Source organism: Octopus sinensis, linkage group LG20 (assembly GCF_006345805.1).
Source record: "Octopus sinensis linkage group LG20, ASM634580v1, whole genome shotgun sequence".
In the NCBI taxonomy this organism is placed as follows: domain Eukaryota; kingdom Metazoa; phylum Mollusca; class Cephalopoda; order Octopoda; family Octopodidae; genus Octopus; species Octopus sinensis.
Window position 1 is genome coordinate 23,128,465 of NC_043016.1, and position 27,066 is coordinate 23,155,530.

Below are 27,066 nucleotides of genomic sequence, written 5' to 3' on the forward strand. Positions count from 1 at the left end.
CTATCTATACACATGCTTACATACACACACACACATATCTATTTATATATATGTGTATATATATTAGGTACTTGTTAATAATCGTGGTCCCGGTTTTGCACACGCGAATTCGCGCGCGCGCGCGCGCCAGACGTAGGTACTCGATACTCGAGATCCTACGAGGTGACTTGCGCATGCGCAGTGCAGAATTCGCGCGTGCGCGTTAAACCCCCCCCCCCCGGAAAAAAAAAAGGATTTTTTTAAAGATACCTTTCTGCTTTTAACACAAAAAGGTGTTGGATTTAACTAAAAATATATATATGTGGTGTGTGTGTGTATATATAACATATTCAATTTTACACAAAAAAATTACATAGTCGCTTTCCTCGCGGATTTACAGATAAATGAATTAATTACTATTTTACAGAATAAAATTAATGAATTAATTATATAAATTAAATAATTCTTGAAAATTAATTATTATTAATACTCGAGATCCTACGAGGTGACTTGCGCATGCGCAGTGCGCGATTCGCGCATGCGGGTAACCCCCCCCCCCCCCCCCCGGAAAAAAAAAGGATTTTTTTAAAGATACCTTGGTCGCTTTCCTCGCGGATTTACAGATAAATGAATTAATTACTATTTTACAGAATAAAATTAATGAATTAATTATATAAATTAAATAATTCTTGAAAATTAATTATTATTAATAATATTTTTTGAACAAAGTAAAAAGTAATTACTTTTTTTTTACAGAAACGCGAACGGGGAATTTTCAGTTTAAAGTTTATAAATAAATACATTTCATGTGTAATGTAAAATAGTAGTCAATTAATTAAATACCTTCTTTTTCTGGGGTATTATTCGTTCAAACTCGTCACGTATTTGTAACTTTTCGATGTAAGTCTTAAAAAGTTGCAGCAGCTTAGCAGAAATGTCACGTTATAATTTCTACAATGCAATGGTTTCAATACACGCGGAAGATCATACCCATTCAAACTTTATATCATTCTGAAACATCTTTCAGAATATTCATCACACGACCGTTTTCATTTGTCCAAATATTTTTTTTCACAGAAATTCATCAATGCTGTTCCTTCTGCTGTCTTCTCTCTCCTTCTCCCTTATTTACTTCAGGCAATCTCCATCTATCGCAAAAAAGGGATTTTGAAAATCTTTGTCATGATTTTAATTCGAGGAGTATCTTTTAACATTTTTTATTTTCGAATATCTCATTCTATATGTGGCCTTTTTATTTTTCTCAAGTTAATAAGTGCCAGTAATGAGAGGAACATATCACAATTTTCAGTTTCCTTTACATGTTCACATAATAAATACATATTATGTCATTTTCTGTTAGGAAAGGCATAATTAATTTCAGTTAATGTTTGTCTAATTACCACAGTATTATGTAGATAACAGTTTGTTTATAAGGTTTTTATTGCCTACTTCAGAAAGCACATGACAAATATACTGAATCGGACAAGAATCTAATAAGACTCAACATCATGACAGTCAAATCCTCGTAGGATCTCGAGTATCGAGTACCTACGTCTGGCGCGCGCGCGCGCGCGAATTCGCGTGTGCAAAACCGGGACCACGATTATTAACAAGTTATTAACAAGTACCTATATATTATATATATATCTATAATGCATATGTGTATATTTATTGCTAGACACAGCTAAGACTATCATAAATCAGTAATAGTAGAGAGAGTACCGTTTCTTATTCCTCACCACATAATACTAACACATCACTCCTGCTTTTCGAATTCCAACTCCGTTATGTGGTCATTATGTGAGGGTTCGCTTTAATACGATCATCGCTTTCTAAACTAGACCCCCATTTTATGTTTGCCTTGCGTCTAAACCCTGGTAAGCAAACCTATTACTATTATAGTTCTTACTCATTTTATCTCTTTTTCATTTTTTTAAAATGAAATAAACCAATATTCTATACATTTTACTTATGTCTGTCGTACTCTTAAAAGACTTAATGAGTGCTATTTGTTAATCAGTGCTAATGAGTATGCATACATATATGTTTATATGTTTGTACATGTGCCTATATTTATAAAGCGTATGTATCATTCATATTATATATATATATATATATATATATATATATATACACGCACAAAATATACAGCTCTGATAAGTGTCGGCCATGGTATGTACCAGGAGGCCTATCACTGTTAAAAGGAAAAAAAATTTATGGAAAAACCCAGTCTCCTCTGTATTATAAGAGGTAACCGTTAGTGTGTGTGTGTATATATATATATATATATATATATATAAAACAATGAGTTGTCTAATACACATATCAATAAAAACAGCCGCCTTCCACATTCAGCAATTTCTGTGATACTTGATGATACTGGAATATTTTTACGTATGTTACCTCTGTGTGTGTGGAGGGTACTTCACTGTTTCTGACACTCTGTGTATGCATTTGTATGTTCTGATACCTATAAGTGTGTGTATGTATATATGTATATATACCTGCGTGTGTGTACACTCACACACACACACACTTGTGTTCGTTTTACGTCTGTTTTTCATGCTGGCACGAGTTGGACGATTACACACAGAGGTATTGTTTTACTATCTCTTGCCCTTTGTGTTGCTAATACTTACCTATTTTTCAAGTTATGGGTTATTGTTATTTCGAAAGTGAAGAGTTGTGGGACAGTTTGTGAGCGATGAATGTTGAGGCATCACCGTTATTTGCTTTAAGGTCTCCGTGCGTGAACGCAGTATGTAAGCATTCACACAAATGTACATACATGTGCACAGTCATACAAAGGCATACGATCAGCTACGCCTTTTGTCGCCAGTACTTCACTGCTTTAACAAGTAAGGGTATCTTATTTTTATTCCATAGATTTTTGTAAACGGAATGTAAACGTCATTTACAGTTTTGTTCAAGTAAAACAAAGATATCTACATTCTTGCACATATCCACACCCCCATCTGTCTGTCATATATATATATATATATAAATGGGGAAGGCCTGTTTATGAAATTACTTTCCGTTTTCCCGTCCATCATGGGTTTAGCTTTATGACGTATCGTCAGATCCCATAAACCGGCCTTCCCCGTTTTTAATATATACTGCTCTACATCTTAGAGTGTGCTTCTTTCGGACTTAGGTTTTCTACAAACGATATATATATATATTTATAATGGGCTTCCTACATTTTCCATCACTTCACAAGGCCAATGCTTTCTCAAAGTACAGAAGATATTTGTATTGCTATGAGATTAAACCTGAAACCATGTGGTTGAGAAGTACCTAAGATACTTGCTACGATTTTGCTGCATTGACTTTTGTAGTGAACAGTGAGACTATAATTTGTATATTATAGTTAAATTCTTTGATAATTCAAAACTTCTCTATCTCAAGAACCTTACTGGGAAATTGTCATTTCAAACTGTCTTGATTCTTTTTCACTAGGTACACAGCTTCCTTCTCTTGTTTTTGCGGAAGTTCTTTTTTTTTTTTTTCTTCAAGATTTATTGATATTTTAGTAAATGTTTTAACTCCTAAATGGAGATCTCCTAGCAGTATTTTGCCCATTGATGTATGACATTGTTGGTTTTAGATATTTTTCATTTTCAGAACCCAAACTTTTTGATTGTAAAAGTTGTTAAAGCTTCTTTGGTGCTTCAAAAACCATATTACTCTGCTGCTTCACTTTATCTAAATTATAATAATGGCACACTGAATTATAATAGATATCATTTTCGTGCACTTTCTCAGCAGACTAGTTTACTATGAAATACTGGGTTGTGTGATGTATTGAATGATCAACAGATTGTTATGTAATGTACATCAGTTTCACAAATTCTTCACAAATACTTCCCAGGTTTTTGTGAAGCATTTGGAGGATACCTCTAAGGGAACTTTCATGTCCTCTTCTTGAAATTTTCTCTAAACTTGACTTTAGATGGTAATGAATTCAAATTTTGCCTTACATTTTTGTTTTCTTTGTTCACTTCTGTGTTTATATGTATGTACATAAGTATGCATCTGTACATGTGTTCATGGCTCTGGTTAAATAGTCTGTTGTCTCAACCTTGTGGTTCTGAGATTAGTCCTACTGCATAACATCAAGAGCAAGTATCTTCCACTATTGTCCTTAAGCTGACCAAAATCTTATGAATGGAGTTGATAAATGGGTACTCAAGGAAGCCTGTCATGTGTGTATGGATGCATCATCATCATTTAATGTCTGCCTTCCATGTGCATATTCATACATGTAAATGTAAGCTTGTGTGTAAACATAGAGTAAATGCATGCTCATATGTATACACCATATGTGTGTGCATGTATGTGTACATGAGTCTGTGTATGTATGTAATATATATATATATATATATATATATATATATATATTATATACATACACACAGGCAATGGCTGTGTGGTAAGAAGTTTGCTTCTCAACATCACAGTTTCAGTTTTAGTCTCACTGTGTCACTTTCGGCAGGTGTTGTCTTCAGGTGTGAGCCAGCCAAAGCCCTTGTGAGTGGGTTTTGTACAAGGAAACTGAAAAAAACCTATCATAAATAATATATATATATATACATACACATACATGTGTGTTACTGTCTTCTTGCCTTGACATTACACGATAGTTGTAAATGAATGGTTACTATCATCCAATCTTTGTTAATAACATGTCCAGTCATGGGAAAATATTACCTTATTTGCAAACTGGTGAGTGATGGCAGCAGGAAGGCCATCATGCCATAGAAAATCTACCTCACAACCATGGAAAAGTGCATGTTAAATGATGTATATATATATACATATATATATATATCATCATCATTTAAAGTCTGTTCATGCTGCCATGGGTTGGATGCCATGACAAGAACTGGCAAGCGGGGGGGGGGTGCACTAGACTTCAATCTGATTTGGCATGGTTTCTACAGCTGGATGCCCTTGCTACAGCCAACCACTTTATAGTGTTTTGGATTCTTTTACATGTCACCATATGTATATGTGTGTATATATATATATATATATATATATATATCCCCTTATGCATATTCAATACACTGCTGGATGATGGTCTTGTGTTTCCTTCATCCATGTTTTTGGTGCCAAAGAATTTAAGTTTTTATTTCAACTTCATCAGTCTTCCCTCTGTCTTTTTTTTTCTGGATGTGGTATCCACTCTGGTCAATTTGCTGTTCCATCTATTATCCTTTCTTCTAAACACATATCCTGAAAATTTTCCAAATGATACTGTTAAACCTGTTGCCACACTTATCCTGTTGTTTCTCCACTTACTCATTTTGTTAATCTTCGGCATTCTCCTGTTCATGGCTCATTGTGTTGATCTTAATTTTATTTTCAATGCTCTTGTTGATTCAAGTTTCTGATGCATACATAATAGTGGGCAGCACACACTGGTTGAAGGCCTTTCTTTTTAGACACATAGGCACACACTGGTTGAAGGCCTTTCTTTTTAGACACATTATACATGTGATTCAATTTACCAAACGCTGTCCCTCTTAGTTGTATTCATTCTTCATTTTGTTTATCTGATTTTTTTTTAAAGTATATTATTTGTCCAAGAGAGGTATATTGCTTTATATGTTCAACTATTTCATCATCTATTACTACTAAGAGCACTGGAGGAAAAGGGAATCAAAGGAGACTGTGTGAAGTTATTTGAGAATATGTACACCAACTGTAGAACTATAGCTGCTATAAACAACAAAGCAATTGATATCAAAATCAGTAAGGGAGTTAGACAAGGAGACACAATATCACCCAAATTCACATCTGTATTAGAAAAAGGTTTTTAAAAACTAATATTGGTCAGATAAAGAAATAAATGGATGCAGGCTAAATCATCTCAAATTTACTGATGATATTGTACCTTTTTTTAGGAGTATTAAAGAATCAACAAAAATGCTCAGAGAACTAAAAGAAAGCAAAACGTAGACTCAGAATTAATATTAATAAAACTAAAATAATCTACAACCATCTGTTCATAGCTGGGAATGTGTGTGTGTGTATGTATATGTAGGTATATATATATAATTTAAAATAAGGGTAAGAAATTGGACATTTTAATTAACATCAATTTAACACCAGTGGTCTAGCATATTAAAATTATGTGTGTATGTATATATATATATATATGTGTGTGTGTGTGTATATATATATATATATATGTACATTTGTATATGTATATACATCATCATTTTAATGTCTGTTCATGCTGGCATGGGTTGAGCGGTTTGACAGAGCTGTCTGGACTCCATTTGTCAGTTTTAGGATGGTTGAATGCCCTTTCTAAAGCCAACCATTTTACATAGTGTACTAGGTGCTTTAAATGTGGCACCAGCACAGACACTTTTATGTGGCATAAGCATGGGCAGTTACTTTCTCTCTTAGTGAAAGGCAAATTGTACGATGCCTGTGCACAGACAGCCATGCTACTTGGTAGTGGGCTCTGACAACTGAGGACATGGAGGGCTTGAAAGAAATTAAGCCAGCGTGCTCTGCTGGATGGGTAATGTCAGTGTGCATTTACAACAGTGTAAGTGATTTGAGAGAGGAACTGGGTATACAAGGTATCAGATATGTGCAAGAGAGAAGACTGCTGGTGTGGTCATGTGATGTGTATGGATGAGGACAGCTGTATCAAGAAATGCCGATCTCTAATTGGGGAAGCAATATGTGGATGGGGTAGATCGAGGAAGATGTAGTATGTAGTGGTAAGAAAGGATCTTCAAATGTTGGGCCTCGCAGAGGAGATGACAAGGGACTGAAACTTTTGACTGTTTGCTGTGCTTGAGAAGACATGTCCATGCATACAGGCTTGTCCTGTACATCTCTCTCTCTCTCTCTCACTCTCTCAGCCAAGAGATCCTAGTCTAGTAGGCATGTGGGTGTATATACTTGTATGTATATGCATATATATGTATATACTTGTTTGTAAATGCATATATATGTATATACTTGTATGTATATATATATATACTTGAATGTATATTTAATATATATATATACTTGAATGTATATGTGTATATATATATATATATATATATATACTTGAAAGTATATGCATATATATGTACATACTTCAATGTATATGCATATATATGTACATACTTGAATGTATATGCATATATATGTACATACTTGTGTCTCCATCTTTCCTTTAACTTGAAAATACCCTCTTTCCAGAATTGAGGTGGTTTCATGGCAAAGAAAGGTATCTTTTTACATCATTCAAGGAATTGAATTTTTACCATTAAGACTATTCTGCAGAGACCTGAATAAGTGGAAATCCGAGTGAGCAATATCAGGTGAATATGGAGGGTGGGGTAACACACCCCAGCCAAGCTGCAGCAATTTTTGTCTGGTTCCCAAAGAAACATGCAGTCTTGGAAAACAACACCCTTCCTGTTGGCCAATTTTGGACGTTTCTCTTTAATTGCTGCTTTTAACTCATCCAGTTGTGTGCAGTATTTCTCAGAATTAATTGTTTGGTTACTTGGGAGAAGCTCATAGTACAGAATTCCTTTCCAATCCTACTAGACACAAAGCTAGACTTTTTTAGGGTGAAGACCCGCTTTTGGGTGGCTAAGGGTGGCTCATGTCGCTTATTCCAGGATCGCTTTCTATGAACATTTCAATAGATAATCCATTTCTCACCACCTGTCACAATTTGCTTTAAAGAAGGTGCGTTTTCATTCCGTTTATAAAGCGAATCACAAATGGAAATGTGATCCAAAAGGTTCTTCTCATTCAACTCATGTGGTACCCAAACATCGTAGCGATTTGTGTACCCAAGCTTTACCAGGTTCTCATGAACGATGGATTTTGATAGATTGAGGCTTTCTGCCAATTCTCAGGTTATGCAATGTGGGTTATTCTCAATTATAGACTTGATTTGGTCATCATCTGTAGTGGATGGCCTGCCAGATCGCTCTTTATCAATAAGTCTACAATCTCCTGCTCTGAATCTTGCAAACCACTTCTGTACAGTTCTTTCAGATAAAGAAGCATCGCCGTAAACTGCTCATATTTCTTTGGTTGCTTGTGAGGCATTTTTCCCTTTACAGAAAAAGAAAAGCATCAAGTGCCGAAAATGAACTTTCTTATCTTCCATTTTAAAGGGAGCCATGTGAGCAAGGGAGAGAGAGTGACAGAGTAATAGGATAGAATAGTGGGAGAAGAGGAGGTAAAAGAATAAGAGAGAGAAAGAGGGAAAAATGAAAGAGTAAAAAAAAATTGTATAGAATACACATCAGAATTAAGATAAAACTTACTTGGAAGAGTATGTGTGGTGTTCAATCATATAATAATATAAATAATGTATATATTTATGCATATGTGGGCACAAGATGTCATGAAACGTGTACAACAAAAAAGTATGAAGCATGAGTACATGGAACATGAACTATTCTTTCAAACAAGGAAAGACGCAAATGGAAAACAAAACAAACATAAAGAATGACCCTGTGTGTGTGTATATATATATATATATATATATATATATATATATATATATATATGCAGGTGGCACGTAAAAAGCACCCACTACACTCACGGAGTGGTTGGTGTTAGGAAGGACATCCAGCTGTAGAAACATTGCCAGATAAAACTGGAGCCTGGTGCAGCCTTCTGGCTTCCTAGATCCCCGGTCGAACCGTCCAACCCATGCTAGCATGGAGAACGGACGTTAAACGATGATGATGATATATACACACACACACACATATGTATATGTACATACTTACTTGTATATTTATATACATATGCATATGTGGGCACAGAATGTCACAAAACGTAAACAACGTAAAATACAAAATATGAACTTTGTTTGCGAACAACAAAAGAAACAAATGGAAAACGAGACAAACGACATAAAGAATGACCCTTCATCAGTTGTTGGCTGTTTCTCTAATCCGTATTTCAAGCATTTTACGGCAAGATATGCCTTTGATGAAACATTTGTTCCCGCAAAGCAGATTAAATGAAATTTAGGATTTTGCGGAAGGTCAAAATAGGTAACAAAAACAGGACAGTGAAAACAAACAGGTAGGGCTGTTAACCAAACTTGGACAGAAGACAGACATGCAGATGTGGCTGTATGGTAAGAAGTTTACTTCCTAACCACATGGTTTCAGGTTCAGTCCCACTGCATGGCCACTTGGGCAAGTGTCTTCTACTATAGCCTCGGGCAGAACAAAGCCTTGTCAGTGGATTTGGTTGATGGAAACTGAAAGATGCCTGTTATTTATGTATATATGTATGCGTGTGTGTGTTCTTGTCTGTGTTGTCCCCCTCCACCGCTTGACAACTGCTGCTTAGAGTAAAGACACCAATGTTAAATTGGGGTATACTAACTCTGTTTCATCCCTGTAACTTAGCAGTTCAGCAAATAGACTCCTGCAATAATTATTAGGCTTAATAATTCTTGGGGTTAATTCATTCAATTAAAACCCTTCATGGTGGTGCCCTAGGATAGCCACAGTAAAATGACTGAAACAAGTAAAAGATAAAGATATATATGTATCATCATCATAATTTTAATGATCACTTTTCCATGTTCATGTATGTTAATGGAATTTGTTGAGATTTTCTATTGGTAGATGACCTTCCTGTATTTATACATATATATATATATATATAATATATATATATATATAATATATATATATGTATATATGTATGTATATGTATGTATATGTATGTATCTATTCATTTGTATATGTACATATATATGAGGGTGGGTTTACTTATGCAGAGATGAATATGTGTATGCACATTTATATATGTATGTGTATACTTATCTATATTTTTCTGTATAAGTATACATATCTACATGTGTGTATATGTACCTTTTGTACTTGTGTATGTATTTGTTTTGCTTAAGTGTGTATCTGTATGTGTTCATCTTTGCATGTTTGTGTATATATATATTTATAAAATGTGCCGATCTCTAACTGTTGAGAGAACATGTGAAAGAGGTAAACCCAGGGACGAGATGGTAAAGCATGATCTTTGAATGTTGGTCCCCATGGCTAGTGACTGAGACGTTTGGTAATATGCTGTGCTTGAGAAGACATGTCAAGCCATGTGAAATAACAGTCATGGCTAATGCTGGTGTCATGTAACTGGCACCTGTGCTGGTAGCATGTAAAAAGCACCTTTTGAGCGATGGGCCTCACAGAAGTAATGTAGCCAATGCTGGTATTGCATATCTAGCACCTGTGCCAGTGACACGTAAAAGGCACCTTCCAGGTGTTGGACTGAATGGAGGCAATGTGGCTGATGCCACTGTCATGTAACTAGCATCTGTACCAATGGTACTTAAAAATCACCATTCGAGTGTTGCGCCTCATGGAGGCAGTGACTAATGACCAAGACCTTCAGCAATATGCCATGCTTGAGTAGGAGACCCTTTAAACCAAGTGAAATCATAGTTGTGGCAGATACTGGTGGCACAAAAAAACACCCATTGGCATTAGGGAGGACATCCAGCTATAGAAACCATGCTAAATTAGACTGTAGTCTGGTGCAGTCCCTCAGCTGGCCAACCCTGGTCAAACCATCCAACCCATGCCAGTATGTACAACAGCTGTTAAATGATGATGATCTCTCTCTCTCTCTCTCTCTCTCCTCTCTCTCTCTCTCTCTCTCTCTCTCTCTAGATATATATATACAATAAATAAGTAGTAGTATTCTGGTACCAGTTGTTGCATGGTTGTGTTAGTGGCAATTAAACCACCTCACACACCAGGTTTGTTTGTTAAAGAGGGCATCTAAAGACCCAACTGGACAAAAACAATACCTGTCAAATGAATGGATATGGTTAATGTCTATCAATCGTACAGGTTGTTAGATATTCCAACCTCGTTTTTGCTGTGCTTTCAGACCACTAGGATCAAGGTACCTGTTATCCTTTGTTAAAGCATGTCACTAAGCTCTAGGCAAGTGGCCCTGCAAGGCAACCAGATTGAGAAGGATGACTTCAAGCATTAATCATTACTGCCTGTGAGACCCTATGAAAGGGCTTAGAGTAGAGACATCAATGTTAAATTGGGGTATACTAACTTTGTTTCATCAAGAAGAGAGGAGGTAGACACAAGAATGATACCCTAATGAAGAAATTACCAGAGATGTGAGAACGCAGTGTATGGTGAGTGATGGCATTTGTGTCTGAAGTCCACAACCCTCAGCAATATGGATGAGATTGGTCATTCGTTCATGTGTGTAGTCCAAACGCCTGACACCTGATATCTGTTGAAACAAAGACAATTCTGATTGAACTGATGGTACTATGGGAAGATGAATGTATAGAGGTTTCTGAGAAGGGAACCATCAAATACCATGATCTGGTTCAGCTGTGTATGGTAAAAGATTGGCAGGCCTGGTTATTTACTGTTGAAGTTGACAGCCAAGATTTCAGCATAATCAGTATAGAAGATGCTGATATCAGAGTGGCAAGAAGATTGAAGAAGACAGTTACTTGCAGATTGGCAGCAGTAGTGGAATCTTGCTAACCTGAACAAGGAAGAGGGGTTGCATTGGAAACTAGAAGATGGATAGTGGGTGGCCATCACTGCCAATCTGCTAACTTGAGGATGTGATTTAGGTTTGTAACACTTGTTGGAAGTTGGACATCATTTGATGACTTCTCTTGGCTAGAAGCTACTATTTTAGCGTGTGACTGAATATACTAGTCTCTCTAGTAGATGTGTTGAATGTGTGTGTATATTTATATATATCCATGTTAACTATGTATGTGTATTGTACATCTGTGCGTGTGTGTGTGTGTGTGTATATATATATATATATGTATGAAAGAGAGAGAGGTGTGTAAGTGTGTATATATATATATATATATATCTTTATATATAAAAGTAAGGTTGTGTGTCTGTCTCCTATGATTTAGATTCCTAACTACTCCCACATTTTGCAGTGCCGTTTAACCAAAACCGGGTATCTTATAGTCGTGATTCATATCGAGCCCTTCTGGGTATTAGCGCGTGTCTACGATGAGTCTACGATTTAGAAAAAAATTTACCATTTTTTTCCATTTTAATGCACTTTTTCGCTATTATATAAGGGAAGTAACTCTCTAAAAATGTCTACGATGAGTCAACAATTAAAAAAAAATTTACCATTTTTTCATTTTTAATGCATTTTTTTCTATTTTTTGGCTATAACTCTCTAAAAATGCTTATATAGTTATTTCCCTTACAAACCCGAGCAACGCCGGGCGATACTGCTAGTATATATATATATATATATATATATATATATATATATATTGATTCAGGTATAGCTGTGTGATTAAGGTCACTTCTTATCCGTGTAGTTTTGAGTTTAATCTCGATGCATGGCACTTTGGGCAAGTATACTGTAGCACCAAGCTGACTCAAACCTTGTAAATGAAGGAAGACTCGTGTGAGTGTTTGTGTCACGTTATCTTGGCAGCATGTGATAGTTGTAAATATGTCACCATCATACACATGGTGTTGTTACCAATCTTATGTGAAAATATGTCTGGTCATGGGGAATTTTTTGTCTGCTTGGATATAAGTGTGTTGGCAACAGGAAGGGTATCAGGTTGTAGAAAACCCACTCCAACAAAATTGCATCCCATCTATGCAAACATGAAAAAGTGAACATTAAAACAATGATGATGATGCTATATGTATATGTATTATATTATGAATTTGTTTTACTAGTTTGGCTTGTAAAAGAATTGTCTTTGATGCAGGATTCTGTAAACTGCTACTTTTCCCTCACTTATTTTTCAAGTCAAATATTTTTTTAAAATTCCATAGTTCCTCAAAAGTGTGGAGCAACCATTAATAATGTCAAAAGAGAATGTAAACATCACCCTGTTTCTCCCCAATATGACAAACAAAATAACTCCCCTATATATATATATATATATATATATATATATATATATGTTATACATATTTAACTCCTAAAACTTTCTGCCTGCCACAGTCACAAGGTTTTGGTTAGCCCTAAGATATAGTTGAAAACTGGCTCAGGGTGCTACATGATTATGAAATATAGCTTCTCAAATCACGCCACGATGCGTCTACCTCTTCCAGATAGTTCCTATATCTTTGTCTTCCTCTCTGTAATTCTGGCTGGTCAGATTTAAGCTTTTTTATTCTTCTGTTTTATATGTGTGTGTGTATGTATACATATATACTTCTTTGCTCATTTCTATGAAGGTATTTGATGAACATTGTACAAAATGTTTCAGCATTGTATATGTTTGTATACTTTTGTATTTTTTTTTATATATATATATACATAATACCATGCCTTGATAATTTGTGAGCTGTGTGTGTGTGTGTTGTTGTCATCAGTAGGGAGGTTAGAGGGCCTTTGAGATTGGTAGGAGGGAGTAAGGTTTCTTCAAACTGGAGGCCTGGATTGAATGCTTACAACTGAGGAGTCACCTATAGGTACCTGAGGTGTCAAGTAGTTTTAAACCAATTGGGTTTAAAGTCTACCACCTAAGATTGATGTATATGTGTACATCATCATCATCCTTCAATGTCCGTTTCCTGTGTTGGTCGGTTTGACCAGAGCTGCACAAGGTTCCATTCTGATGTCAAGCATAGTCATACATATCTTTCTGTACATTTTTATATCTGTTTTTTTTTTCATTCTTGCTTGGGTCTGGATATGTTATTGAAGCAATGTATTACAGCTGTATGCCCTTTTTGATACTAATATGCATTTTTCAAGTAAGGGAGCTTTGAAGACACAAAGTAAGTGGGTAATTTATTGATAGATGTACCAACTACAACATACAAATGTCATAACTTTTGTATTAGTGCAGATGCATACATACATGAACATATGCATGGACACACACGGACACACAATTACATGGGCTTTTTTTTCCAGTTTCTTTCAGATCCATTCACAAGGTTATGACTGACTCAGGGTTGTAGTAGACGCTTACCCAAAGAGCTTCTTAGTGGGATTTAACCTATGCCTGCACCTATGTATGTATAGGCATGGCTATGTGGTAAGAAGTTTGCTTCCAATCACAGGTTCCAGGTTCAGTCCCACTGTGTGGCACCTTGGGCAAGTGTCTTCTACTATAGCCTCAGGCCAAACCAAGCCTTGTGAGTGGATTTGGTAGACTGAAACTGAAAGAAGCCTGTTGTATATGTTTGTGTGTTTGGCCTGTTTGAACCTAACCCTGGCTAACAATTGGTGTTGGTGTGTTTACATCCCTATAACTTAGCAGTTTGGCATAAGACACCAATAAAATGAATACCAGATTTTGAAAGAAAGTCCTGGGGTTGATTTGTTCAACTAAAATTTTCAAAGGCAGTGCTCCAGCATGGTTGCAGTCTGATGATTGAAACAAATAAAAGTTATATGTATACAAATGCAGATATACATTGACACCAAGACGTGTATGTGTAAAAGAATATAAATCACAACTTTTCAATATATTGTGTAAATATTTCATGTGAGGTATAATTTTCTTCCAATATTGTTAATGTCTAACATTTGCTTTTTGATTTTAATATGTGCAAATTTAAATGTGAAGCCATGAATAAATTATTTCCTATTTTCTATAGTATAAGAAACTGTATACTAGGCAGTTGAGGATAAGACTTTTATTAAATGAGGAGATTTAATAAACATAATTCAATCTCAGACAGCTCCCGCACAATATTCCTGGTCCATTGTCATCCCAGGACCTCAAAACTGTTCCTTGTTATGTCACTGCAACATACTGTGAAACTTTGCCAGAGAAAATGCCTCTTGGAAGATGATGCAAACTGGAACAGTGCCTTGTAAGTGAAAATTAGAAGCCTTTTTGAAGTAATTTTCTGTATCTGTTCACCATTCAATACTCGCCAACTTTGGCATAATGACCAGGACATTATGACAGGAGACAGTGTCTTAAGTGCAACAAGAGTCAAAAATCCCAAACTTCTGGTCCTCATTCAAAAGATATTGTACAATTCATGGCTGACAAGGATCATGAACTGTATAGGCTACCAACTCCAGTAAAAACTACAGCTGCAGTTCTTAAAAGATTCTTTAGAGCAGTAATTCTGAACGATTCTTTAGACAACTAGGTATGCGTTCACCAAATAGAGCAACTGCTCTTGATTGAACATCCCCCCCAAATCTTATACAAGGATCACATAAGTTATATCTAGCATAGAAAATAGTTTTCTTTGATGTTACTTGTTGTGCAGGCAAAACTTTTGACCAACCTAACTTTGATTTGTTCAGATAGTGTTTTTGCTATAGCAGGAACCTCATTTGAAAAAGCTGTAATTTTGTGCACAAGAAAGTCCTCTGTTAACCTGTACTTAATAGATATGACTAGTTTGCAATTGTTTTACTTCATTTACAAGCATTGGTTAGTTACACTGAGAGTAGAGAAGTCCCTATAAATAAACCTTTGTAGAATCACCAAGCGATACTATTTGTAGTTTTTTGTAGGTTCTTGCAAAATTATAGAAATTATGAGTGGCTTAGTGAATGTGCCATCCAAGCCCGCGAAGATAACATTGTGCAGGATATTAATATGCCCATCATACCACAGGTTCCCATCCAGTCCAAATGATACAAGTCAGTTCACTGTGTAGTTGTCATTAACAATGCTACCCACTAATCAGTGCTGAAAATAGCAGCACCAATTATGTTGCTATGAGATTTGGATGCACCACAACTCTGTAACAGTACAAAATGAGCTGATAAAATTCTAATGCTCCATGTAATTGAAGCTACCATTATGATTTCTTGTGCTAGGGGAGGTATTTTTATCCCATGCATTCATTTTGTCCCATCAAATATACTATTTCAGGTGATGCACCTTCATTTTCCACTGACACAATCACAAGTCACTGGGACAAACTCTTGAGGTTAATGGGATTAAACTGACAAATCCATGATTCTCTCATGGTCAGTTCAATGTTGCTTGTTCACACGTTGGATTAAGATGACACCTTTTCATCTGAATACCAAATTGCAGGAAACAATGTCTACAACAGAGCCTTTACTTAAAAAAACACATTTATGTTGCTTCACTTTTATGTGCCGCATATTAATTTGAAATTGCAAGAAAATATATAAATTAAAATGTAAAGATAATATATTTTTAAGTCAGAAAAATTAAAATTATTAATAAATATTGCTAACAGCTTCATGCACTGGAAATTTGTAAAAATCTTCAGACATGTACCCACATTACAATATAGTAGCCTAAATTAGGTGTATCTATATGTGTCTATATACATCCCCTTAACTTCTTTGTTATGTATGCCCCCTAATACCAACTAGTCTCTATCTACTCTCATGTATTTATTACTCTGTCTCTCCTTCATTTTGCTGTATACTATCTGAAAGCCTTCTACTCATATCTACCTCGCTCTATTTTCAATGATGGATCTACAACTTCTGTCTTCTTTTACCATGGATTTTTTTTGCAATACTTCAACAATGGTGACTAACAATCACTATCTTTTACTATGGATCTCCTTCATCTTTTTATCATGGATATACCAACCAATATCATCTTTTACTTCGGACATTCCTTAATTCTTCAATGAACTAGTAACTAAAAATATCCTGGATTAAGGATATTCGTGATTTCTCTCGCTCTCCAATGACAGTATAGCTGGTTGACGTGGAAATCTTTACTCAATAATGTAAGATCCATATGCTTAGCTGTTCTAGAAACAGCTGTAAAAGATTTTACATATTTACTATAACTACTCTGCACTATTTTTAAATTATAAATTAAATGGTCTCTTAAGTGATACCATATATCTTGTTTGTTCATTCTCTGTTTTTAATATATATTTACCAGCTCAAGGACAAACCACTTATAGCCATCTTTAATAGGCAGCCTTAACATCAGATGTAAACTCTTTATATATATTATATATATCGTCACTTAATGTCCATATTTCATGCTAGCTTGTATTAAAATTACCAGGATCTTATGGGACCAAAGGACTGTGTTCCAGCGTCTGATCTGGCATGATTTCTATGGCTGGATACTCTTCCTAATGCTAACTACTTCACAAAGTTGTACTGAGTAGATTTTTGTGGCACCAGCACTACTGAGGTTACCATGCAGCTTGCAAGACTATGAATCCCAAGGGGACAACTTTGTGCTTGGTGAGGAATAGAGAGGGGTAAAGTACGAGAGAACAGGGCTAGAGCAGAATATATATATATATATATATATATACTCTTTTACTCTTTTCAGTCGGTTGACTGTGGCTATACTGGAGCACCGCCTTTAGTCAACCAAATCAACCCCAGGTCTTATTCTTTGTAAGCCTAGTACTTATTCTATCTGTCTCTTTTGCCGAACCGCTAAGTTACAGGGACGTACATACACCACCATCAGTTGTCATGCAAATACACATATACATATATAAATATATATGATGGGCTTCTTTCAGTTTCTGTCTACCAAATCCACTCACAAGGCTTTGATTGGCCTGAGGCTATAGTAGAAGACACTTGCCCAAGGTGCTACGCAGTGGGACTGAACCCGGAACCATGTTGTTCATTAGCAAGCTACTTACCATACAGCCACTCCAATGCCTATATATATGTATAGTCTAGCCTTTTACAATCTAGAACCTTTGATTTAGTAAGAAAAATTAAGTTCTAGAGAGTGAAAACAGCTTCCGTACCCTGCAAAAATATGCTTGCAGCAGTTTGTGCAAAATTCAAAATCCTTACCTTATTTAACAAGACAAGGAATCATTGTATTAGACTCTCAAATAATATCACTGATACATACAAAAAGACAAACACAACTTTGTGTGACAAAGTTAAATGAAAAGCAAAGGAAATAATTAGCAATCTCTTGTTAGCGACTGCAGAGTTTCTAACCTCATGCAAGTCTTTTATTACCTGTAAGGACCATAAAGTTAGTTTTAAGAACAACCATAAGTGTAGGTTAATTAATTCAGCAAAAAATGAAAACAAAAACCTATTATCAGCAAGTATATTTTTGACACCATTTTGCTTAGAATTAGGAATGTTATAGAGTTCCTCTTAGGGGACAACAGCAGGTCTGTTATTAGTGGGTTTAAAAGCATAAATGATAACTGGTGCTGTAGGTTTACATAGGTTGATATAATAGATTTTTACCCAAGACTATTTTTTTATGCTTACGTAGCTGTTAGTGATTTGGACATTGATTATAATCCTGCATGTCAAGAAATCATTATTTTTCAATGACTCAGACCTGGGCCAAGAAAAATAGGGAGGAATTATTCAATGTTTTAAGTGTTTATGGACAGTGCTGAATTATGCATGTTTATAGATGCATATTTTCTGCATAAAAATTCCCAAACCTGTGTGTGAGTACATTCAAGAACACGCTTATTTCTACCCATAATATAAGCAGGCATGAACCAGACTCAAGAAGGGTTTTGCATTCTGCCAGTGTAAGGATTTAAAAATCACTGTTGATATGAATCACAGTAATGTCAACATTTTAAGACTTCTTTTTTAATAAGAGCTCCAACCATCCACCTTGCAACATGAAGAGTATAGTTGATAATATAAGCAAGTCTTTTCATCAGTGGAGGATGTGGTCTTTATCAGCCTGTCATTTACCATTTTCGTTACATGTTCATACCAGTGCAGCCATTGTTTTTATACAGTACAATTGATTCTTCTTACACTGAGTTTGTCTTTTAATTCATCTATGGCTTGTTATTTATGCACAGTAGCATTACACATCCAATGTATTATGCTGTCCTTTTTTCTTTCCAACCTTTACACATACTTTGTATTCAGTACCCATGTTTCCTATGCATTGTCTATATCTTCGGTGGTTTAGTATTTGAACAAATATTAAAATTTGTGTTCTGTTTGTATTAGTGTGTCCCATCCACTTGTCACACCAAACTGTAATTCTCCTATGTCACCTAAGTAGCAAGGCATACACTTGTCACTCCACACTACCATTCCAATATCATACAGTAGAGTACCGTTCTTGTATCACTCTATTTTATCACACATATATTGGGCAATCTACCATATACTCTGAGAGAGAATAACCATCTTGTTAGCAATGGTTGTAACTCTATTAAACTTTTTTCACCTATTCTAATTCTGGTCACTACTCTTAGAACACCTTTCCTCACTGTTGATCAGGTTACCTAGATAACAAGCTATTCTATAGAGTCCTCTGAGCATTGCAAGACATTTACAGCTTTTATGGTTCCTTGTACACCTACCACAGGAAAAATCTCTAAGCCACTGACAGCTTACCTTCGGTTCCACTACGTTCCTTTAGCACCCATGTATCACATAATATACACTGAGTTTAATTTCTACCAACTCCTTTTCCACATATTGAACATGGTTATTTCCCTGATCATATCAATCTTGTCTTCTTTTTTACTAAAACCTTAGTCTTCTCTAAATTTTGCTTCCATGTCTGGAATTTTTTCTCTAAATTTTTCAGTCTCTGCTATAAGCATCAACCCATAAGTGTATAGAAGCTCTTATGGGCACTTCTGTTAATGCCTACAGGCCTATATAAAGTAGAAGGGAGCTAAGAACTGAGCCTGCTACATGCTAAATTCCTCAGTGAATTCCTTATTAACTCTCACCCTGCTGATTGCATCTGTTACATGCTTCATTTTAAACTAGATTTCTTAGTGACTAACAGATCATTGTATTCTGTCAAAGCCCTTCTCTTGATCAACAAATACTCGGTAGAGAGACTTACTAATGTCCAGGAATTATTCTTGCAATTAATTGTCTCTCTGTGAACACAATCATCAGTGGTACTCTGACTTGGGACAAATCTGAACCACATCTCACCTGAGTGGATCTCTCCTTAATCAGTTGTACTTCATAATTTGATCCATCAAAGAAAGAAGCAATTGCAGAGATATCAGCTAGTTATTATATTGCTACACGTCATTTGGTGTGATACACTCCCTGTATTGCCTGGTCGATTATACAAATGATCAATTTAACCGCATCTCCGATGGACCAGGTGTGTGTGTAGATTTATAGATATAAATGAATACATACATTATGTATATTTATATATGTATGAGAGAAAGAGCAATATGTTAGGAAGCATGTAAATATAGTCTTGAAGTACTCGATTTCAACAATCATCGGTTTTCATCGTTAATCTAGACTTTTAGAAGTTGTCGAAATGAAATTTATATCATGCTCTTATTTTACTAGGCTTCTTCTAACGGATGTTACAAATTTTCTCGCTATGAATGTTTCTTTCAGTATAACCGCAATACGATACCACACATACACACGCACGCTATTTTCGGACACCTTCATTAATTATAGAACTATATTCATGCAACAGCTGAAAACTGCAGTGACATAACTGATATGAAGTTAGCGTAATTCCTGACTCATTGATTCGTTGTTCAGACACTTGTGACATCTTATAACCGTCTTTTCATTTTTTTCCTCCTCCCATCATGTCTTTTCTTGCAAAAAAAAGAAAGAAAAAAAAAAAAAAGAAATTACACGTTTTATACGTCTGTATGTAAGGCCTCCCTCCCCCACCTTTTTTTAAATTGAGATTGATTTGCGGTTTTTATTTGCCTTTTGTCAACTACTTTGGGGTGTGTCCATATTTTGGTGGGGCTTTTTCTCACTCTTGGTAATTGTCTATTTTTAATGACCATGAGTTCTTCTCTGTCACTTCCCCTATTGTCCCTGTCCTTAATCGATTCCCTTTTTACGGTTAGAAATACAACAGAAAGCATCTTACGTCAGTACATGATCCGACATTAAAAAATACAATTTAAGGGGGGTTTTTTCCCGCTTTTAAATCCAAATCTGTTAAAACATCACCCACTTGAATTATGAGGGTTCTTTTGTTTTACTGATGTTTATTTCAGATTTATTTTCGATTAACTAATGCATTTGTTGATCGTTTTATTTTTTACACTTCTATGTAAAGAAATGTTTTATTTTATTCGGACACTTTACTACATCCTTAAGCTGACTGTTGCAAATCTCGTGATTATATTTTATACTTAGTGACAATGATAAATTAATGTGTGTGTGTGTGTGTGTGTGTGTATGTGTGTGTGTTTATATATATAGATTTGTATAGTAAATAAAATATTAACTAGAAACTAGTAAAAAGCAAAACTGGTTATTTTGACATTGCCACCAAAATCTTAAAAGATATTCATGTTCCCCTGAGAACTACTGTTTGTGTGCGTGCGTGCGTGCGTGTGTGTGTATATTTATATATATATAATATATATATATATGATATGTTTTATAACCCCTTCTATACACTGTTTGTGTAATATATATTTGCGTATTGAGGCGGGGTGTGTGTATATATATATATATTATATATATATATATATAATATATATATATATATATATAATACAGTAGTTATTCGCATATATTGTAAAATATTTATTGCATAATTAGGGGTGGGCTGTAGCATTCTACATGTGCTTAAAAAATAGAGGTTGAAATATGTTGGTGATTTTTAGGAACAAATGTGGCAGTCGCATTGTATTACTACAAATATGGTTTGTGGTATGTGTGTATGTATGTCAGCCGAAATTACTACGATGATCCGGTTCTTGACTGAAGACTGAGGGTTTCGAATGTCCTGTCCGTGTTTATTGTATCGTCTTCTAAGAGTTATACGTTCTTGTCCATGTTGTATTTTTCTACATACCTTAATATATATATATATATATATATATACTCTCTGTCTCTATATATTTATATCTATCTATCTGTTTGTATATCTATATAACTATCTCTATATATCTATCTATCTGTGTGTGTGTGTGTGTGTTTTTAGTCAGTAGATCTATTATGCAAGACGTTCCGGCTGACAGACCAGCGATTTTTAATATCAGATTTCATTATTACGGAGATGTATTCGCATAGCAAGTGATATTATGCAATATCTCGTGTATTTCACACGGTATAGTATTATTCGAGGGAGATTGGGTTACTGTTTCTAACAGATCAAGCTATATAGTATAGAAGCTACACACACTCACTTGTGTGTATTGCAATATATTATTTCGGCATATTATGTAATAATGGTCAACATTCTTCAATAGGAAGTGTGTGTAAGCATATGTATACATAAGGTGTAATGTACATTCAATTCTTTTATTGGTTCTAGTCATGGAATGCGGACATATTGCTGTTCCACCTTGCAAGTTTTAGCCTATGACAGCGACCCCAAAACTTAATTCTTCGACCAGCATTTGTTGAATTGCTAAGTTACACTTTTTGATATAACACCGGCTTTGCATTTTGTGACAATGCCGGCTTTTACATAGAACGGACTTGATACTTTTTTTTTTTTTTGTAACGTGTTAATTTATTTCCCTTAGGTGAAATTTGTTTAACGTTATGTCGTTTCCGTTTTGTACGGATGTCGGGGCGCGATTTTGAAAACGAACGGATTCAACTAGATTACATACACACACTCACACACATACATACATGAAATTCATTTCGGACAGGGTTTCTCAGTGCTTTTCGTGGAAAAATTCTGAGAAAATTCGATTTATGAGTACACATTAAAACCGGAAGTGAAAGTAGTAAAGTCGTAAATCTCCGTAAATCGAAGAAAGTGAACGAACGTTACCCCGAGTTTTCTGTGTTTCAAAGTCTGAATAATCGATTTTGAAATGAAAATAAGTGTCCGAATAATTAATTAATGAAATATTAAAACAAAATCATTTTATTTGGGTGGGGTGGGGGTGGGGGCTAAAATATGAAAGCAAAAGTATTTGATTTGTAGAGTCAAAAATAACATGAATGTCTTGTTATCCATAGCTTCTGTTCCTGGAAAATTCTTGTAAATAAGTTAGGAACAGTACGTCTGATTGCTATTCATAACAATTTACAATTTCTAACTTTGGATTTCCGGTTTCAGTAACATTCATATCGAAAGAGTGTCAGGGCTGGAATTCCTCGAGATTAGATGTCTTTATAAAATTAAATAAAGCTTTATAAAACAAGTACTATTCGCCATTTTAAACATAACATGTCTCATAAGATCATTGATGTAGAGTCCACTTTTTCACGCTTGCATGCGTCAGACGAAATTCGTTGAGACAGATTTTCTAAGTAAGATGCTATTTCTCCAATGCAAGTCACGACTACATGGAAGGTTGGAAACGAATTACACCACCTGTATGACGATGATACTCGTTCACAACTATTTCACAAAGTCAGGTCAATGAGGCACACACACGTTGAACTTCTTTTAGTTTTCGCCTACCATATTTGCTGACAATTCTTTACTCAACAGGAGACACACAATGGGATTGAAACCCAAACCACTTGGTTTGAGAAGCGAACTTCTTTGCCATACAGCCATGTCTACGCCTATATGAATAAAATTTCTATCCAGAACAGTTCTTACTTCATTTAATATCTTAAGATTAGGGTGGAAGAGGATGTCTCTAAAATATGTATATGGGATCTATAAAATAGGGGGAAATTGTAAAAAGCTTTCACAAAATAATGAGAAGTAAACATGCACACATGGAAAACAAGAATTAATTTTTAAAAACACAATCACAAAATGATGCTGTAAAACTATAATGCTATTTTAAATCGCTGAAAGATATATTTCATTGGGACAAATTACAAGTGATGCCTCTTAAATAATCTAGTATCTTGTGATTTTGATATTCGTCTTTAGATTGTTTTATTTAAAAATTTTTATTTATTTATTTATTTTGCAACGTTAAAAGTTCATGCAATATATACTGATCACAGGATGGAGTTTGTCTTTGAATTTTCTTTTTCTGAACTCTGCACACAACTAGCATGACATATTTGCCAATGGTATGATTAGCATGATGGTGAATTTAGATGGTGTACTGGTTCACAGTAAAATTATTTTGTAATGAAATTACTTGGCACTGTATTTAACATGATGTAAATACCTGGGATGAATTTAGCTTATCACTTTTGGATTAACTGCTATTTAGGAAGCACATCAACTTACTGATCATGTGATGCACAGAGGCCTCTTTTGTTGTTTGGTTGATGGTTTTTTCAGTACTGAGTAAAATCATTCAAATTTGCAGGATTACAAGATTTTTCTCGAAGCACTGTGGGTCATTTTTTTTTTTTTTTCTGCTTGGACTGCTGCAAGTTGGCTATGATTGATGTTCTTGTGAGATAATGACTGAGTTATGCTGTTGTGTGTAAATGTAGAGATACATGTCTAAGTAGCTGGTTTCAGTTACTTGCCTAACAGTTCTGGTTAGTGAGGAGTAAAGAACATGTACTGTCAGTGATAGTTGGCATAGAACTAGCAAGGCTTCAACAAGTGTGCTAACTTGAAGCATAGTGCCTGGGAGATGGGCTTGTTGCTGTGGTGTGTAGTCACTGTAAAGTAGTGGTCAGATGACCCAGCAAGTAATAGGGACAATGATAATTTGATTGAGTTGGAAGGTGAAAGATACTCAGCACCCTCAAGTTGTTTAAAGTTGGAGTTTTTTTGTGTTGGTCAGGAATGCAAATAGAGGATAGCACTTAGATGTAAAAAAGGCTTTGGTCAGCCTGGGGTTATAGGTGATGACAATTGCCCAAGGTACCATATGGTAGAGCTGAAATTGAAACCATGTGTTTGGCAAAGAAACTTCTTAATCACACAAACATACATGTATGTACATATATACGTCCCTGTAACTTAGCAGTTCAGCAAAAGTGACTGATAGAATAGGTACCAATTACTGGGGTTGGTTTGACTAAAGATTCTTCAAGGCTGTGCTCCAGCATGGCCACAGTATAATGTCTGAAATAAATGAGAGTATATACACATAGAAACACACACACACACACACATTTAACTTCTGAAATGTACGGTAAGCGTCACACTCTAGATGTATCTAGACTATCTTGAAGCAAAGTAAAGATCTGCAGTAGCCGACTAAAACCAGTCACTTTTACTCAAACACAACATTGACAGTAGCCTATATTGTGTGAGTATGTATGTATTACTGCCAAATTGCTGTTGGTTTACTTAAAACTAATTCTTGTTAGTAATCTGCATATGCATTTTTGTGCTTTGTGGTAAAGGCTGCCACCAACACACTTAATTTTAACTAATTTAGCATAAATGATGTTCTATTTCCCTTCATAAGCTGTTACCTAGTATAAGGCTCCAAGGTGTCTGTTATGCATTGCTGCCTCAGGAATTGTCATGCTTACTGTGGTTGTGATACTCTTGCTTTGTTCTGATTCTCATGAGCGTAGGCAACAATCCATATCAGCCCACTAAAATTGGGTATTTGTCTTACTCTCTCCTACCTAGTTACTTTTAGTCAGATAATTAACAGAAGACTTGTATATTGATGTGTTACACTTTGCTGGTGACCCTATTTTGGTCTGTGCAATTTTTTTTGTCCTGTTTAGCTTAGGCAGTGCCAACCTGTTTAATTTTAGGGTTACTTGGTTGGAAGTCCCAACTTGTACAGAAATGATATGAGGCATTGTGCATTGTTTTATAGCTGGATGCCTCTCCTTTTGCTAAGTCTTACCTGCCACTGAAACAAGTTATATATATATATATATATATATAATATATATATATATATATATGCTATGGGATGGGACAATATAGGGATGCTGGGGTTGGAATGTGTAGGGTGGGGTAATGAAGGAGGGGTGACGATGAAAGGAGAGAGTGGAAGGGAGAAGGTGGGTAGGAGTGAAGAGAGGAAAGGTGGGTGGGAGGAAGAGGGAGAATTGAGCCCATGTGGTGCAAAGGAGCGAAAAGAAGATTAATCCCTGCTCACAGCAATGACGGGAGTCTGGATGGCCCCTGTGCAAGGACAATCTGTACACAGGTGTTGTAAAGAGTGACTGGTAGAGCAGAAATGGCACGAGACCGGGGTGTTGTTGCTGAATCAGATGTCTTGAAGGTGTTCTGAGAACCGGTCAGCCAAGCAGTGTCCCATTTGACCGATGTATAGAGAACGGCAGAGAGAGCAGGAGATGTGGTAGATGACATTGCTAGAAGTGCAGGTGAAGGAGTCAGTGATATGATAGGGTCAATGATGGGTGCCTGTGGAGTTCGAGAGGTAAGGGCAAGTACGGCAGCATGGGCGGGAGCAGGGGAATGAGCCAGGTTGGGTTAGGGAAGAAGCTGTGGACCAAGAGATCTCGTAGGTTGTGGGCTTGTTTGAAGGAGGGGAGGGGTCGGTTAGGGAAGATGTGCAAAGTGGAGGGGTCAGACTGGAGTTGCCGGAAGGCTCAAAGAATGGTGCATTAGAGAGGTGGGGTGGAAGATAAGGGGAAAAGGAGATGGGTACGGCGGGGCGGGTGCAGGGGGAGAGAGCAGACTCACAGTCCACGGAATGTGCTCTGGCAAGGGCAGTGTGGATAGTAGTGAGCCATTAATTGAGACTGAGTCTCAAAATCATGGTTGTCACTGTAGAGCCTGCGTAGATGGAAGAATTGGGAATAGGGGATGGAGAGCTTGGTGTGTTTAGGGTGGGAGGAGGAGAAGTTGAGGTATGAGTGTGAATCTGTGTGTTTGTAGTGGATGGAGGTGGTGAGAGTGGAATGATGAATGCTGACCGAAGTGTCAAGAAAGGCAACTGAGGTGTCGGAAAGATTTGACAAAAGAAAGGAAAGAGTCTAGATGTTCGTGAGAGAATGAGGTTAGACCGATCATCATCATCATCGTTTAATGTCCGTTTTCCATGCTAGCATGGGTTGGACGGTTCGACCGGGATCTGGGAAGCCAGAAGACTGCTCCAGGCTGATCTGGCAGTGTGTTTACAGCTGGATGTCCTTCCTAACGCCAACCACTCCATGAGTGTAGTAGGTGCTTTTCACTACACTCACCGATACAGTCGTCAATATAACGGCTGTATAGTTCAGGAGTGGGACCAGTGAAACTTGAGAATATTTGGGCCTCAATGTAGCCAACAAATGGGTTCACATAGTTGGCGACCCATTCTCATATATATATAGAGTAAAATGAAGTAACAAAATATTTGGTGTTACAAACATTTAATTTAGATAGAGCCGTTTCTAGAATAGCCAAGC

At 36.0% G+C, this 27,066-nt stretch overlaps 1 protein-coding gene across 2 annotated transcripts in view; it reads left to right on the plus strand.

Annotated features, from left to right (window-relative positions):
• Positions 1-27,066, plus strand: part of LOC115222447 (ubiquitin-conjugating enzyme E2-22 kDa) — a 64,780-nt gene that overhangs the window by 465 nt on the left and 37,249 nt on the right. The gene's annotated exons all lie outside the window — the stretch shown is intronic.